The sequence below is a fragment of the Nannobrachium achirus genome (genome assembly GCF_963921795.1).
Source record: "Nannobrachium achirus genome assembly, chromosome: 20".
NCBI lineage: Eukaryota > Metazoa > Chordata > Actinopteri > Myctophiformes > Myctophidae > Nannobrachium > Nannobrachium achirus.
In genome coordinates, this window is record NC_137827.1 from 58,491,986 (window position 1) to 58,508,083 (window position 16,098).

The 16,098-nt window shown below is 41.2% G+C and overlaps 1 protein-coding gene across 1 annotated transcript in view; it reads right to left on the bottom strand.

Moving 5' to 3' along the window:
* The window catches only part of LOC308306273 (proton-coupled folate transporter), a gene marked incomplete at both ends in the record, with an annotated part of 161,396 nt that overhangs the window by 80,605 nt on the left and 64,693 nt on the right, over positions 1–16,098 (bottom strand). The window lies entirely within an intron of this gene.

Sequence of the window (16,098 nt, forward strand, 5' to 3'; positions counted from 1 at the left end):
ACATGGGCTTCTTCCACATCCAGGTGAACAAAAACAAGCGCTCCTTTCCCAATCTAACTGGTTTCTCAAACTAACTGTAACATATATTTTTTATGATTTTCTTTTATAATTTTTTATTTTTTTGCCTATTATTTAGGTGCCCACTTGCTCACGGTCCACCAGTGGGCCGTGGCTCCGCAGGTTGAGAACCACTTGAGACTAATGCATAATAATCTGTCTGGAGGGTCCTTGGAATTCAAAAGGTTGAGAATCTGATTTAATCTTTAAAGGATATTTATTTATTTCCCCCGATAAATCATATGCAGGCCTTGAGCTCATTATATGAGCCGGGTATCGACGCGTGTGTCTTTGTGTGTGTGCGTGTGCGTGCGTGCAGTGTGCTCACCGTTTCAAGATTTTGAAAGATAATTATGGAATAAAGCGGACCGAAAGGATCTCTACCACAGTATGCATTTTATCCACACAAGTCATTTGTTGTAGTCGGACAGGAACCTATTATCTCTATATTAAAGGGATATTCCACCAGTGGTGGAAAGTAACATTTACTTAAAGGAGTAGTTCACCACTTTTCAACCTGTCTTCATATAATAGGTCCTCACTAATGTTCATGATAAAATATCACAATTTTTTTCTACTCAGTCCAAGTCTCCTAGGAGAGCTGTGGGAAGTTCAGAATCCATCGTCTTGTGACATCATCATTTTCCACACAAAAAAATGTAATCAATATTTTTGAAAAAAATATTTAGATTTTTAATATCGCGAGAACAATGGCTTCCACTTTAAAATTGCAACTTTTCAGGAATAGAAAGCCTGCAGTTTCTATAAGCTGGATTGGTAATCGATGATGTCACAAGACTATGGGTTTTTGACCAGCCCACAGCCCGCCTCTGAGAAAAGAAAAAAAAAGAAAAAAAAAGAAAAGCTATTTTTGAGTGAGGACCAATTATATGAACATAGGTTGAAAAGTGGTGGAGTGCCCTAACCCTTAAGTTCTGTTCAGATTCACTACACCTTCGTTCTGTTCGGGTCATTTTGACCCGGTGGATATTTGGTTTAAAAAAAACAACAGTAATATAAATTTTAACTTAACAAATCATCATGATACATTGACTTTGACTCAATACCAAACAATTCATATGATATATTTGGTAAATGTTTGCATTTCTGCTTTGCTATATCACATTAAACATTGAAAGAGCTAGGCGTTTTTACTGATTTAGCTGAAATCCATGTAAAAAAAACGACTTCATTTAATACTGGGCAATATTGCTCATGCTTATAGGAAGGGGGGGAGGGTTCGGAATGGGGCTTCGGAATGGGGGTGTTAGAAGTGGGGGTGACTGTGTGTCTGTGTTTTGGCATAATACTGTGTATTTCTTTGCTTCCGGGTCAAAATGACCCGAACAGCACTTAAGGTTCAAAAAATATGAGGGGGGTGTAGCATGGGTGTAGTGCAAAAATATTTTTTTTACATGTTCATCTGAGAAGAATCTTTAAGGCCAGTGAGTTTCAGGTGGAAACATTTTTAACTTCTACCTTTTTTTTCCAAATGAAAATGTAAAACGGGTCAAAATGACCCGAACAGCACTTAAGGGTTAAGTACTGTACTTAAGTACAATGTTGCAGTATTTGTACTTTACTTGAGTATTTCCAATTTCCAATACTTTTACTTCTACTCCTCTACATCTTGGATTCAAATATTGTACTTTTACTCCACTACATTTATTTGAAAACTTTATAGTTACTAGTTACTTTGCAGGTGTAAATTATAATATTATTATAAAACATAACCCACTTTAGCCCTATTTTATACCGTGGCTATTTGAAAATAGACGATCTACAAGCTCACAACGCATCCTGATGTGAGCTTGTAGATCGGCTATTTTCAAACATTTTGTACTTTTACTTTTGGTACTTTAATTACATTTTGATCCCGACACTTTCATACTTTTACATTTTGAATTCTGGACTTTTACTTGTAACGGAGTACATCTACAGTGCAGTATTGATACTTTTACTTAAGTACAAAATGTGTGTACTTTTTCCACCTCTGTATTCCACTTTCAAAAAAAGTTTTGGTAATCTTATCGTCTAATCAGGCTTTTATGAACACCCTGGACAGTTTTTAATTTGCTTGATTCAATATTTAGATATTTGATGTGAGCAGGCCGTGTTTTTTCAATAACCTTTTTCATTTATTTTTAATAAATCTTTGGGAAAAGGGAAAAAATGCAATATAATAAAAATGTATTAAAAATAAATGAAAAAAGTTATCAAAGAAACATGGCCTGCTCACATAATATGAGGGTAGTATGATGGTTAAAAAAGGAGTTTGAAGTTACAATGGGTGTGTATGGGGAGGGGCCCTGGAGGAGTAGGACTGATAACATTTATATCAAATACCTAAATATTGAATCAAGCAGATTAAAAACTGTCCAGGTTGTTCATAAAAGCCTGATTAGATGACAAAATGACCAAAGGCTGGACGATATAAGGAAACGCTGTTGAATACCTCGATATCCATAGTAGCCTACTCACGATATTAATAAAAACAATTGCATTATACAGTATAGTTTTTAACCCTTTTCTCCTTTAGTTCCACTGCCTGCCTAATCCAGATAATGAACAGCATATCCATGCATGCACAATGCACAGTACAATATCTGAAAACACAAATTGACATGAAGCCAAGATTGTGCTGTCAAACGATGAAACCATATGGAATCTATGAACAGGTTGTGGGGGTCCCTGCTTCATCTCTCTCTCAACTAAGGGGTCCTTGGCCTGAAAACATTGAAGACCACTGGTTTAGGGTGATGATGTTGTAGAAAGGAAGGTTCCATGGGCGTCATTTGGGTAATTAGGGGATGACCGTCACCTCCCATCTTACCTAAATTCAGTTCTTTTTAAGCAAATCATCCCCAACTCAACGATTCATCTGATTCCATCGCATTCCATGCCCGCCCATCTACATGTGTCACATGACACATGTTATAATTTAAATAAGCTTTTTGCAACCAATCATTTATTAACTGCATCTTGCAATGGGCCTGGTGTACAAGATACACTACACCACTAAGATACCCATGTACCTGACTAAATACTTTGAAAACGTTAAGGATGTCCACAATTACAACACCAGAGGCAGCGCCACAGATCACGTTCAACCCAAAGTCAAATCAAACAAATGGTCAAACTCATTCTCCTCCTTACCGAAGGCCTTAAAGGAGTGTAAATCCTTCCAACATCCTTTAAAACCGCCCTGAAAAACCACTTACAGGTGCCATCCGCTCGTAATTGGTAAGAACAAAACTAGCCCAGCCTTACCCTCCCCCTGACACTTCTTTGAAAATATCTACTGTATATATTTTTCTGCACTGTTTTTTTTTCCTTTCTATCTACTGCATAGTACTGTGTTCTATTCGTCTGTCATTCAATGTTATATGAGATACTTTAATGGTTTCCTGTGCAAATAAAACTGTACCTTTTTCTATGCAAACTTCTAATAAAGTCTTCAATCAATCAATCAATCAATCAATCAATCAATCAATCAATCAATCAATCAATCATTCATTCAAACTTTCATCCCTATTTTGGGAATGCCATTAAAGGCGAACAGTTATTTTCAAACATTGTCTCTTTCCTGCAAGCTCACAATGCGTCGCCTGGCAACGTTTCCGCTATTTTAAAAATGGGCAACATATTTTCTTTTGGAAATTACACCTCTGGGCAAGGAAGTGGAACTCAATAGACTGAATCATCATGACTTCTCCCCCACAGATTAAAAAAAGAAAAAGAAAAAACATGTATTTGTTTCGATGATGATGGTGGTGGTGGTAAAACAGAAAGAAAGGAACTGGAACTCAGGGGCGTCACAATGGGGGGGAAAGTGGGACTGAGTTACTAGGGCCCAAGGTGGAGAGGCCTTCATTATTTTATACTTAAGCTATTGAAAAATAGCAGATATACAAGCTCACAGCGTGGCACCGAGTGCCGCGCTGTGAGCTTGTAGATCTGCTATTTTTGAAAAGTGGTGAAAATGTGTGCAAATATATGTATTTTTGAAAAACGTTTCTATGTCAGTGGTGCTCAAACCTTTTCATGTGAAGGACCTCCAAAATGATATGTATTTGGTCACGGACCCCCCATCTCAAAATATGTAGTTCCGGGTACCCCTCAGAAGCAAAATTTGAGTTACAAATGTTCGCTTAAAGAAATACATATATTCAAAGATTTGCACAGATTTTCACTACTTCTCAAAAATAGCAGATCTACAAGCTTGCAGCGCGGCACTCGGTGCCGCGCTGCGAGCTTGTAGATCTACTATTTTTCAATACCTAAAGTATAAAACGCCTTCAATGCCAATGACGTCTCTTGACGTCTTCTTTCAAAGGGCCCCCTGTGCCAATGACGTCTTTATAACAAAGGGAACAAATAGATGAAAAGATGTCAAAATGACCTGAGATCAGAGAGATGCTTTTCTCTGTTTGTGTGTTGGCTCCCTCGTTTGGCTGATTGAGAAAATGTGTGTTCATTCTAGTGGGTGGACACTTTTTTTTTAATTCATTCTATCTCTGGAACCATTTGTCCAATTGACACATTTTTTTTGCCACTGAATCACAACGACTGTGTCTGTTTCTGTGACCGATCAGTAGGCCTCCCCCTAAAAATCTTGGCATATCTACCTTGGAGCCATTTTGGCTTCTGGCATGGATAGAGTTAAGGCCCCCTCCACCTTAGGTAACTCAGACCCCCCCCCCCCCCCCTTGTGACGACCCTGCTCGCCCTCCAGTTCCACTCGTGTTCTTGAGGTTTGCGTCTTGCAAAACATCCTCCTTGCAAAACTCCCACCTTGCAGGGACTCTAGGGTTCACGTCAGGAGACTGTGTGACGGCCACTTCAGCAATCAAGAATGACATCCTAGCATGAAGGATAGAGTCCGTTTACCCTGGCGCCATGGCAACAGGCCTGCCTGCCACCTGTGTGATAGTGCAGTGCTTCTGAACCTTTTTCAGGCCGCGACCCCCAAAATAATCATACTTGAACTGGGGACCCCCTAACCCTGACAAGCACTAAGAGTTGAGGCATTGCATTTGGTTTTGTATCTATTGTGAAAATAGCAGATCTACATGCTCACAACGCCTCGCAAAGAGCATGTAGATCGTCTATTTTCACAATTTCTGCCTCTAATATTCAACAATTTGGCCAATGTTTAATTTGTCATTTTAGAGGTATTAAAAGTCCTTAAATTGCCACTTTAGAAATGTGCAGATACCCTCTATACACTTAAACTTCATGTTGGTGTGGTACTGTTGAGTGAGAAAACAACGTTGCACATTAAGTTAATCATCTGGGGACCCCCCAAAATAATCTGGGGACCCCCTGGGGGTCCTGACCCACAGGTTGAGAACCACTGTGATGGTGGAAGGCAACTACTTTAGTTACTTCGAATGATGCTTAACCCCCAAACATTATTTCCTATTCTGTCCCTACGCAACGTTAACTCGAATGGCTCAAGCGACCATTGCAACGCTTGGCTCTGTGAGGCTCCATGAACGCACCACCATCCAAATGGAATAGTTTACTTCTGGGAACGGACGATGATTCGTCTTTTCTTTCACCCGGTAAAGAAGAATTGTAACCACGGCCATCCGTGCTTTTGTTATGTTCCTTAGAGAAGGGTTAGTTTTAGAATGCTGTCTGGAGATAGCTTACAAGGGAAGTCCATTTTCCTTCACAGCATTCCATTGCTGTAAATCGAGGTTTTCATTTCCTGATGACTACATCACCCAAAGGATTATGGGAATTTGAGTTGTTTGCATCAGTGCCGGGTGCAGCAGACCGCACGCTATGGTTTACAATAGTAAACATTATAACCCGACATGAAGCTGGCGATGAAAAAGTTCTATTTTGGATTTTGGAAAACCCGACTTCAGTCGGGTTTGACAGTAAGTGTGTTAAAGGTCCTACACCATGCATTTAAAAATAATTTATATAACACTGTTTGTGTCCCAAAAACGTTTTTGAAAAGGTTTGAGGCTAAATTACCACTCCTGAGTACAGAGCCCCTGTCATTTCTGCCTGGCTTTCAGAGCATTTTCAGCTGCAGTACCACCATGTCCTGAGTGGGAGGACTGCGCTATTGAGCCAGTTTTGGCCCCACACTCCTCCCCACCTCCTGCTCAGCAGGCCTGCCCACCCCTCCCTAACCCTCTCCCAGCTCCTCCTGCCTCCTTCTCAGGCCTGCCCACCCCTCCCCAACCCTCTCCCAGCTCCTCCTGCCTCCTTCTCAGGCCTTGTGACATCACAAATCTGACATTTCACAATCAGGACCGTTCTGAGACATGCTAACATAGATCTGCCCATAAACTGAGAAAGACACAATGGTCAACAATAGGACTTTGTGAGGATAGAAGTTGCTGGTGGGACACCAAGAAAATACATAAAAATTGGAAAAATGAAAATTCATGGTGTAGTCCCTTTAATATGGATATGAAGATGGTGAAAAAAATAGATATTTATTTAATTTAAAAATGTTATACATGACATGATTGACAGAATTTTCTGAACACATGTCTTCTAGCGATCCAAGATTTCTCTATGGGATTTGAGAAGCGATGTCACACTAAACAATGAAGCAGAACTCACGGACGGGGTGAAAAAATACTTCTCGGGCCTAAATTTGGCCACCTGGGCCTGGCGGAGATAACAAGCTGAAGGAGAAAGCGAAAGTTTATTTGAAAAAAAAGAAAAGAAAAAAAAAACAAGATTTGATCTGTTTTCACTCGTACTTTAAATATTCATCTCTGTCAGGTGCAAACCTCATATGTCCAAACTGTTACTTTTCCAGATTCAAATTCAAAAACCGCAAAAATAGCAGATCTACACACTTGCAGTTCTGCTACCTTTGATGCTTTTGTGTGACACTGTGATATGATCGAGTAAGGTATTAATTCCTAAAAAAGTAAAAAAGTTTGAATACGGAGATAAGAGGTTTTTCTGGCCGACAGCAGCGATATATATTCGCTGAAAATAGCCGATCTAAGCTTTTAGCCGATCTCACAGGCTGAAGTTTCTTTGAGAAGAAACGAACCAAAGGTGTCTCTTCCAGTTCCAGACATCCTTGCCTGAGAAGTGAGAGTGAGAATTCAAAAGAGGAGACGAACGGAACGAATGGCAACCCGCTGCGCTAATTAAACCTTCAAGACCTGGACACTTTGGATGTAAACCACTTTAACCATTAGCTTATGCTTTAACTCTTAAAAAATAGCAGATCTACAAGCTCGCAGCACTCGGTGCCGCGCTGCGAGCTTGTAGATCTGCTATTTTTGGGAAAAATCTTTAACATTTTTGCAAAGCTTTGAATGTATACTTTTCAAAGCAAACTTTCGCATTCAAATCTCTGCTTCTGGGGGGGTCCCTGGAACAACATATTATGAGATGGGGGGGTCCGCATGCCAAATACCTATAATTTGGTTTTCTTTTTCTTCAAAAATAGCAGATCTACAAGCTCGCAGCGCGGTGAGCTTGTATATCTGCTATTTTTTTAATAGCTAAAGCAGGGGTCTTCAACGTTTTCAGGCCAAGGACCCCTTGAGAGAGAGATGAAGCAGGGACCCCCCCCCCCCCCCCCCCCCCAACCTGTTCATAGATTCCATATAGTTTCATCGTTTGACAGCACAATCATCAGTGTATTTTGGATTCACGTCAATTTGTGTTTTCAGATATTTAACCACTTGGACCGTCAATACTTAATAAACTTGACCTTTCACTCTGTACTTAGTCTGCTCTTTTTCCCCTCTACACCAAACCTCTTCGCCAAAAACAGCCAGTCTACAAGCTCACAACGCCTTGCAGCGCGAGGCGTTGTGAGCTTGTAGATCTGCTATTTGTGGCTACAGTTCTCAGAATGTGGACACTTGGGTTCAAGTTGTTAATATAAAAAGGATTGGAAGATTTGGTGGCCCCCCCCTGTAGTAACTCTGAGGACCCCCTAGATGAAGCGTAAAATAATGGTTAAAGAGGTTCAAATCTAAGATAACATGACACCGATTTGCATTTGTTCCCGGACAAAATGGCTTAAAGGCACGAGCAGCCAAGATCAGTCCACGGTTCAGACGCCAGATGGCAGAACCTACAGGAGGAAAAGTGAAAACATCTTCTCGACGCGGCAGAGGAGGACGGCTTCACAGAGCACCAGCTGCTGCCGCTGACGCAGACATTTGATCCTAGACCAGCAGCGGAGGAGACGCTCAGAAAACTGGCAGCTTTCATCATAACCCAGCAAGGCCCAGTGATGCTTTTTGGCAACATTTTTTAAATATTAAAAAAAAAAAAAAAAAAAGTTATAACATGGGTCTTCAACAGGGGGTCCGGGACCCCTAGGGGGTCCTCAGAGTTACTACAGGGGGTCCTCCACATCTTTGTGTGATAGAAACCTTTTTTTTCTCCTTTTTTATATTAACCACTTGAACCCTAGTGTCCATATCCTGAGAACTTTTGCCGAAAATAGCAGATCTACAAGCTCACAACGCCTCGCGGAGCTTGTAGATCGGCTATTTTTGGCAAAGAGGTTTGGTGTAGAGGAGGAAAAGAGCAGACTAAGTACAGAGTGAAATGTCAAGTTTATTAAGTATTGATGGAAGTAAATATCTGAAAACACAAATTAACACAAATCCAAAGAACAATGACGATCGTGCTGTCATACATGAAACTATATGTATGAAAAGGTTGTGGGGGTCCTCTCTCTCAACCAAGGGGTCCTTGGCCTGAAAACGTTGAAGACCCCTGTGTTATAATTAGTTTTCCTGTTCTTTTTTCACATTAACATCACCCTTAAATCCTATTGTTTAGTATTACAATGCCATTGGCCACAATAATTGCATATGAATACCCCCCACAGAGGCTGACATTCAAACCACTTCAAGATCTCTGGAGTCCAGAGTCTAGACGAACAACATCTCACTTTTTCACTGAAGCTATTCCTCACAAAGTAAAATGCCTGTAATATTAATTCTTTTGGTGATCATTAGAATGTCTAGAACATGTCTACATATGTTATTATTGTGAAAAATATCCCCAAAATGCAAATTAGAGCATGATTTATGATTTATGATGTATGGCTATAAAACTTTACAAAAACATTATTGATTTTTAAACATGACATTTTCCTCTGATTAGGACTCCTACAACACCATCTGATTTTTTTTAAATTCTTTTTTTGGCAAGTAGAAATTAATTTGGGTCTTGCAGGGATAACAGAATGATTCAATTCAAGCTCAGAATCCTTGCGCGACAATGACAAAAGGCACCTCAATGACGCCTTTTATTTTTAAATGCGCCGCGGTACATTTAAAAGGTGTCATTGAGATGTCATTCGTATTGGAGTTACGTCGTCGCTGTCGGGCAGATCCCTCGTATCTCCGTGTTTTGACTTTTTGTGTTTTTCTTGGAAATAAACACCCGACTTGATCATGCTACAGCGTCACACAAACGAATCCGAAAAGTAGCAGATCCGTTAACTCGGAACACGGTGAGAAGCCACACGTCCGGTCACAAACGATAATCCAACATCCATCCATAGAGGCTGCAGGTGTCGAGAGCCACGGAACAGTGTTGTTGCAAATTCTGATTTAGTTTTAGTCATACATAGTCTTTTGAATAAAAATTTCATTTAGTTTTAGTCATAATTTAGTCACCTGAAAAGTTTAATTTTTCGACTAAATATTAAAAGATTTTAGGCGACTAAATCTACAGTTGATTTAGTCAACTGAAATTTTGGCAGGCCGTGATGGCATCGTAATGACTGATTTTACATTTGGTTGTGTGCTGAAAATAGCAGATCTACAAGCTCACAACGTGTCACAGTTCTTTTCATCACGCAACACCTGAGAGCAACCGGACATAAAATGACTCTCTTCTCCACTAGTCCCTCCCTAACGTTTTAGTCTAGTTTTTATTTTGTTGACGAAATTGTCAATATATTTAGTCTTAGTTTTAGTCATCGCAGCTTAGTTTTACATTTCGTTTTCATTTCGTTTTCGTCAGTGGAAAAAACGCAGTCGACAAACATTTTTCGTCATAGTTTTAGTCGACGAAATCAACACTTACCCAGGAAACAAATGGTGACTCATAGGTTAGCGAACATCTACAGTACAAGCTGATAATGATCATCTACAGTACAAGCTGATAATGAACATCTACAGTACAAGCTGATAATGATCATCTACAGTACAAGCTGATAATGATCATCGCAGGGCTTGAGGAGAATACCCGGTCAAGTAAATTTACCCCTATTGATTCTCACCCAAATACTTTTGGGTCCCCATCCAGGTCCTTGGATTTGGGTCCCCATTCAGAATCAATGGGGGTAAATTTACTATAGTAATTTTTTGTCTTAGGAATGCGACGAATACAAATATATATATATATATATATATATATATATATATATATATATATATATATATATATTATTGAACTCAAGTCTCCATGGCATGACTAATCAGTAGGGGGAAAAAAGTCATTTTGGGGGTGAACTACTCCTTTAATTTTGCATCCAGCTAGCCAATCACAGTGCGTCCTGCGAAACTTGGCCAATTGGACCCCGGGCACACAACAAAACTCTGAGCCGTCTGTGCCAAACTGTGCGTAGGCCATATCTAGGCCAGATGTACAGTAGGCCACACATTCAACCCCAGATCTTTGAACAAGCGTTTTCCCACCAGTTTAATGTTGCTGTGTACATACATGGCACATGTCAAAAATAGCAGATCTACAAGCTCGCAGCGCGGCACTCGGTGCCGCGCTGTGAGCTTTATATTTTTTTAATAGTTAAAGCAGGGGTCTTCAACCCCCTAGGGGGTCCTCAGAGTTACTACAGGGGGTCCTCCAAATCTTTGTGTAATAGAAACTTTTTTTCCTCCTTTTTTGGAGCTGTGTGGAACACAAGCTCCCTATACGTGGCCGTGTGTGTAGGTATGTGGGTGGGTATGTGGGTGGGTCTGTGGGTCTGTATGTAGCCTGTATGTAGTAACCCTGGGTGACCAGAGAGGTGCTGTTGAGTCTAGCCTGCCCTGAGCATCAACTGCAATACACACACACACACACACACACACACACACACACACACACACACACACACACACACACACACACACACACACACATACACACACACACACACACACACACACACACACACACAGCTCCACTTCGAACAGAGGTTCGATTTTATATTAACCACTTGAACCCTAGCGTCCATATTCTGAGAACTAAAAATAGCAGATATACAGTCTTGTAGATCGGCTGTTTTCGGCAAAGAGGTTTGGTGTAGAGGGGGGAAAAGATCAGACTAAGTACAGAGTGAAAGGTCAAATTTATAAGTATTGACGGTTCAAGTGGTTACATACACTGGGTGAAAAGAGAGATTATCTGACATATACTGGTAGAATATATGACAGTTTATTTACAGATATACTGGGCATATACCGACATTATTGGGTATATACTTTTTTAGGGATATTCTGGCATATTCCTCTGTATTCAGTGATAATTGGTGATATACTGCCCCCAGCTAGACAAAGGCACACAAAGGCACACCCTGCTGTGCCTTTGTATAGCTGGGGGCAGAATATCAGGGGAATATGCCTGAAAATCTCTTGAACTGAAAACTTCCAATAATGTGGGTATATCCCAGTATACTGGTACAAAATGGTACAAAATGGGTCATATACTCTACCAGTATATGTCAGATAATCTCTCTTTTCAACAAGTGATATCTGATAACACAAATTGAGATGAATCCAAAATACACTGACGATTGTGCTGTCAAACGATGAAACTATATGGAATCTGGGGGTCCCTGCTTCATCTCTCTCTCAGCTAAGGGGTCCTTGGCCTGTAAACGTTGAAGACCCCTGAGTTAAAGCATTAAAACAATTGTTAAAGTGGTTCAAATCTAAAGTGACACATATTTGCGTTTAGGCCTAAATGTCTTGAACGTGGAGGTACAAGGTTTCGTCCCGACAGCTAGGATAATACATTATTCATGGTGCCACTGTTGATGAAAAACAAACTGTCCCATTCTGATCTGCCGCTCTGTCTCTCCCCCTCCTCCATCCATCCATCCATCCATCCATCCATGCATCCATCCATCCATCCACGTAGGGGTGTAACGATACATTTTAACAGCGATACGATACATATCACGATACATGGTTAACGATACGATACATGGACGATATAAGTTCATTCATGGCGATACGATACGATTCGATTCAATGATTTCAAATCGATATTGTGTAAAACGTGTAAAAATGCTGTGATCATCTAGCAAAACATGGACATTATATTTCAACACATTGATAAATTAATCAATCAATCAATCAATCCCCTTTCTTTCTTTCTTTCTTTCTTTCTTTCTTTCTTTCTTTTCAACCTCTATTTTCATGTCAGACGGCTCTTTATCAAGCCTAAATTAAATGTCGGTGTGTGTGTGTGTGTGTGTGCGTGTACTCATGTCATAGTGCAACGATCGATTGACCAGAGCATTTGCCAACACACTCATGCACGCACGCACGCACGCACGCACGCACGCACGCACGACCTAAGGACAGGAGAATATCGGTTTCAGCTGTGTGCGCTCACCAACGCTTTTCATCTCTCAGGAAGTAACCAAAAATACACAGAGAAGACATATTTGCATATTATAACCACACCTGGGGGTCTATTAAAGTGGTGTTAACTCCATAGACACACATACAAAACAGAACAACTATGGCACCACCTCTTTAACAGCGCGAGGAAACCACGTGAGCATCGGATACAATCTATTTTGGAGCGGTGCGTACCGCTCCAACATTTGACACGTGTGTCTATAGCCTAAAGGGGAATTCCACTTTGCCTGGGGGAGATATTAAGCTTTTTGGCCGCTGAGGCTCCGAGCCACTACTGCTACATGATGTTAGAAACACTACTGCTACATGATGTTAGAAACACTACTGCTACATGATGTTAGAAACACTACTGGTACATGATGTTAGAAACACTACTGCTACATGATGTTAGAAACACTACTGCTACATGATGTTAGAAACACTACTGCTACATGATGTTAGAAACACTACTGCTACATGATGTTAGAAACACTACTGCTACATGATGTTAGAAACACTACTGCTACATGATGTTAGAAACACTACTGCTACATGATGTTAGAAACACTACTGCTACATGATGTTAGAAACACTACTGCTACATGATGTTAGAAACACTACTGCTACATGATGTTAGAAACACTACTGCTACATGATGTTAGAAACAAGTACAAGTGAGAAAAACGGAGGACGGGCCCCCCGCGGGAAACCAAACCCCCCAAGGGCGGCGGGGCAAAACGTGGCCTCAGGGCGGCGTTTGGTGGCGATCGACTTTTCCGCCAGGGCCAAGCACTCGCCCTGCGCCCCAGTCAGCGTAGGGCTGTGAGCTTGAGGTGGTGAGCTTGTAGATCGTCTATTTTCGGCAAAGAGGTTTGGTGTAGAGGGGAAAAAGAGCAGACTAAGCACAGAGTGAAAGTGAAAGTTTATTAGTGACGGCTCAAGTGGTTAGATATCTGAAAACACAAATTGACATGAATCCAACATACACTGATGATTGTGCTGTCGAACAATGAAACTATATGGAATCTATGAACAGGTTGTGGAGGTCCCTGCTTCATCTCTCTCTCAACTAAGGGGTCCTTGGCCTGAAAACGTTGAAGACCCCTGCCCTGCTCGTACCCCTGCTTGAAAGATATCTTGAAAAGCCGAAGTATAGAATAACCTGGTTAAACAGATTGTAATGCCAGAGCCCTCTTTGAGAGGCACTGCACACAAGGATATAGCTGGTTATGGATTCATAACTTGTTTTTCTCATGCAAAGTTTATTAGTTATTTATGGATGAGGCCTTGGTCACGATGAAGGTGGCGTGCTGTCTAAAACGTTGGCCTTAATCTGTAAACAACTAATCAATCTTTGCATTGGATCCACGGCTACGCTCTCAAGGTTGGTTACCAGCGCCTGGTTCATTTCCATACATTATATTTCCATACCAGCCAGCCAGTTCAACTTATAGCTGCAAGGGGTAGACTCAGTCATGTGTGATTTAAGACCCACACTGAGAAGACCGAGTGCAAAGTGAATGCGACAAACAACATCCGCAAGCTCACTGGCAAAACCTGGGAGGGTAACCCACAGACTCTGAAGTCAACTGCACTATTGTAGCTCTCTGCTACTCAGCTTAGCTCTATAGACTAGAATTGAATACTTTTATTGTGGATCATACACAAAAAAGCCTAGAAAAGATGCAATTCACTGATTGTCAAATCCCGCCCCATTCTGCCCTGTTACTATGGTGGTACAAATTACCCTGGGCAGATTGTTTTTATAGTGGCAGTGAATGGGGGGAGGGGGTATTTTCATTGCCTCATTATTGCTATTTAAACTACCAAAGGAAACACATCTAGGTGATATTAATAAAAAGGGAAGACAAAGGTACAGTAGTTACATTGCAAAACAGGGGGTTTCCCCCGAAAATAAATGTTAAATGTGTTTAATCCCAGTGGGACAGAATCACCATGGCAGATTCTTTTATAGTGGAAGTGGATGCGAAAAGATTTTTCATAGCCTCATTACAGCTATATAAAGTACCAAAAGAAAAACACATATCTACGTGATATTAATAAAAAGGGAAGAAAAAAGTACAATAGTTACATAGCAAAACAGTAGTTTTCCCCCGAAAATATATGTTTTAATTAGTTTAATCCTCTGGATCAGGCAGAGCAGAGAAATAGAAAGAGAAAGCGCAGTGCATCTTGGGTAGGATGAAGATGACAGCTAGGCTATAGTTCTACTCACAAAATAGGCTGGCTTTCGTAATTCTGCCCATTTAAATATATATTTACCCAATCAAAACTCTTAGTTACATTGATAAGGTCCATGTGAACTAGTCTGTTGAAGCTTATTCATTATAATGAGCGAAATCGCTATCACCTCGCGGGGCCGTACTGCACGCTCACCGTGCTCCGCAGTGCGCACCGTGGTGGAAGAGCTGAAGCAACATTCTCCATCTGCACAACTCCACCCCCGACAGCAAAAAGTGAATGATTTTTTCTGGTTGGCCAGTCAGGGAGTCTCAGGGACCAATCGGAAGGCTGACAAACGGTGAATTGGAAAGTGCAAGTGTGGTTGCCCTTGACTCTAATGGGGATCAGCAGACCAATCCTGATTGACAGCCCCCCCCCCCCTAACCCTAACCCTAACCCTAACCCCCCCCCCCCCCCCCCCCCCCCCCCCACACACACACACACACACACACACACACACACACACACACACACACACACACACACTCTCTCTCCCATTGAACTTATTCCTCTATAATGTTGACATCACCGAGAATGCTGCTTCCTGATTGGCTATGTGTGTATCCAGGAAGAAAATAAGAAAGCTGGGATAGAACGGGAGAGTGTTTTCTGCTGGTGATTCAGTCCGAGTGTATCAAAGGGTGCGTTTCTTAAATGTGCCCCGTTTGTGGTTAGGGTTAGGGGTTATGGTTAGGTTTAGGCATAGTTTTACTGAGGTTAAGGTTAGGGTTCGGGTTAGGGTTAGGGTAGGCATAGTTTTACTGAGGTTAGGGTTAGGATTAGGGTTAGGTTTAGGCACTCACTACACTGAGCACACACCCGGTGCGCATTTCCGAACGCACCCTTTGATACACTCGGACTGAAACACCAGAGGAAAACACCATCCCGGGATAGAACTGTAATGTGTTGCCTACAGCAACCACACTCATAAAGAACTAGAAAGGTGCCGTTCTGGGAAATTGCAAGTCTGGTGACGGAATCCGCTGGGAAGTGAATTCCGTCTTACCATATTAGATTATATTGTGATGTCAAGTGACGCATGACCAATCCTGTCTGATTGGACGATCATATCCAATCAGAAAACGGACAGAAAACTTTGGGGGTTTTGGGGTTACAGAAAAGGTAAAAAAAAAAGTCCATTGAACACTACTGAAAAAGTTCTAGGTCAGAGAATAATTAAATCCTTAAATATAACGTT